Source organism: Spermophilus citellus, assembly GCF_964194105.1.
Source record: "Spermophilus citellus genome assembly, chromosome: 18".
NCBI lineage: Eukaryota > Metazoa > Chordata > Mammalia > Rodentia > Sciuridae > Spermophilus > Spermophilus citellus.
In genome coordinates this window covers 23,027,740-23,031,011 of record NC_138200.1, presented here as the reverse complement: position 1 = coordinate 23,031,011, position 3,272 = coordinate 23,027,740, and positions in this window count along the sequence as shown.

The following is a 3,272-nucleotide window of genomic DNA, read 5'->3' as shown; positions in this document are numbered from 1 at the left end:
AGAGAAATCACAGAGGAATATGCTCATGGAAGAAAGAGCTCCCCAGGAAAAGTCTGTGAATTTGATATTTTTAAATCAAGTACACACATCAATGTTTATAGCAGCTCAACTCACAATAGCTAAGCTATAGAACCAACCTAGGGGTCCTTCAGCAGATGGATGGATAAAGAAAATGTGGTATATATACACATGGAATATTACTCAGCCACAAAGAAGAATGAAATTATGGCATTTGCCAATAAATGGATGGAAGCATGCATTCCATCCAGATTGTCATGATAAATGAAATAAGCTAATCACAACAAAACAAAGGCTAAATGTTCTAATATGTGAATGCTAACAAAAAAGAGGGGAGGGGAGGAGAATGGAAGTTCATTAGATTAGACAAAGAGAAAGAATAAAAGGGCATGGGGATGGGAATAGGAAAAACAGAAGAATGAATTGGACTAACTTTCCTATGTTCATATATGAATACACAACCAGTGTAACTCCATATAATGTTCAGCCACAAGAATGGGATCCTAATTAGAATAAGTTATACTCCATGTATGTATAATATGTCAAAATATATTCTGTCATGTATATCTAAAAAGAACAAATTTAAATTAAGTGTACACCCTAGCCATGGACAGCTCAGGCAGGAACAGAATAAAGATGAAGCATTACAGATTCAAAGTGAGAGAGGTCAAAGCCTAAGACTGGCAAGATTTTGCACAGAAGGGAAATCCCTAGAAACAGTGAAACCAGATACCAGGTTAAAATCACCTCACCTTTGCTAAAATCATTGGTTGACCACCAAATTACACAGGCAGAAGTGAGGGTACTCCAGGGTACCAGACCAAATGCCAGTGTAAGGGAGAAAAATGGATGGAATTTATTCTGTATAGAAGTATTGTGTATTATAGGGGAGTCAAAATTTGCAACCTGAGTCCAGAAAAATTAATATCAAGCATAATACAAATACATATACACATACACACATATAGAGATCTTCAAACAAACACAAAGGAATTAAAGTTCACTAAAATTTATTCTCTACAATGTCCAGTTTTCAATTCAAAATTACTAGACATATAAAGAAAAAAAGGATAAAAAAACAGTCAATAGAAACTTTGACTTTATTTGACCCAGATGTTTGATTCAGCAAAGACTTTAAAGCAGATATTCTACATATATGAAAATTTTAAAAAATATGTTGAAAAATATAGCATAATAGGCAAAAAGATAATTAATATTAACAGAGAAAACAATTTTTAAAAGAAATTCCAGAGCTAAAAGGTACAATAATTGAAAAATTTAAAAATTCATAATGTAAGTTCAAATGCATGCTTTAACTGAAAGAAAATGTCAGCAAACTTGAAGATACATCAATAGAAATTAATATTAGATGCATAGAGAGAAACATCTGAAGTAAGTAAAAAGAAACTCAGACACGTGTGAGACAATGTGTGTGGTCCAACCTGAACATCATTAGAATTCCAGAATTAAGTATGTGAACAAAAGGGAAAGAAAGTATTTATAGAAATAACATTCCGGTAAGTCCTAATTGTGGTTGAAAACATTAATTTACAGATTTAAGAATTCAAAGAATCTGATGTACAGTAAAAAAAAAAAAATCCCTCCTAGACATATTACAGTCAAAATTCTGAAAGTCAAAGAAAGAGAAAATCTTGAAGGCAATAAACAAAACAGTAGCTAAAATCCAGAGGAAAATATAGTAAAAATAATGGCTAACTTCTCAGCCATGAACAGCAAAAGAAGTAGAAATAATGTAGTTAAAGTACTCCAGGGCAGGAAAGAACTGCCAACTAAGAATGTTATTTTCAGAGAAATATCCCTCAAAAATGAATATAAAATAACAATACTTTTAGAAAATGAAAATTGTGATAATTTTCTACCAACACACCTGCACTACAAAAAATAGTGAAGGGTGTTCTTTAAGTTGCAGAAATACAAAGCTCTGGAAATAGTAGATATGTAAGTAAATATAAAAGATCACTTTTTACATTTTCCTCTTTTGAAAAATACATGACTATTTAAAACAAAAATTTGGATACTTCATTATAATATGTAGTTTATAATATATAGTGTGTATGTGTGTGAGAGCAAGCACACATGTACTTAAGAATAGGGCAAATGTAAACATACTGATACAAGTTTCCCACATTCTATGTAAAGTAACTTAATATCAATGGTAACATAAAGTGGGTTAACTTCAGGGTGGATATTATAATTCCTAGAGGACCCACCAAAAACAGAATCCAGAAATACATGTGTTAGTTTTTCATCATCACTGTGATCAAAATACCTATCAGTGAAACAAAAGAGGAAAAGTTTATTTTGGCTCATTGTTTCACGGGTTCAGCCCAAGGTTGGCCACTCCATTGCTCTGAGTTCAAGGTGAGCCCGAACATCATGACAGAAGGGCAGGGTGGAGGAAAGTTGCTCAGCCTGTGGCGGTCAGAAAGCACAGAGGACGTGAGGGTGGGAGGAGGAAGGGATAACATATACTCCTTAAATAGCCAGGCCCCTAGTGACCTACTTGCTGCAGCCTCACCCCACCTGCCCACAGTCATCACCTAGTAATTCATTCAGATTATTAATCAATGAAAGGGTCTAATCCACTGATGAGATCACAGTTCTTGTCATCAAATCATTCGACCTCTAAACATTCCTGCATTGCTCCCTTAGCTTTTGGGAGGCATCTTCAAATAGATAGAAATCCAAAGGGGGAATTTAGAGGGAGTACTAAAGTATTTTAACACAAAAGAAGGTAAGGAAATTAAAAAAAAAAAACGAAGAACAACAACGAAAAGATGGGGCAAATAGAAATTACATGGGAAAATGGCAGAACTTAACACAACCTGTTAATAATTATATTAACTCTAGAAAGAATATGCCCTCCAATTGAAGCACGGTATATACAGAACCAAGCAAATACTGTCTACAAAAGACACACTTTAAATTTAAAAAGTAAGATAAGAAAGCTGAATGGCTCTAACAATATTAATCCAAATGGACTTCAAAACAAAGAGTATTACCAGATGCTATAGGTTAGATTAGACCCATGTGTTGAAGCCTTGGTCCCCAGTGTGGCACTACTGGGAAGTGGTGGAACCTTTAAAAGGAGACACTTGGAAAGATTTCAGGTCATTAAAGAGTATGTTCTTGAAGGAGATTTTTGGGACCCTAGTCTCTTCTTCTCTCTTTCTCTCCCTCTTCCCAGCCATGAGATGAACACCTTTATTCCACCATGCACTCCACCATGATCT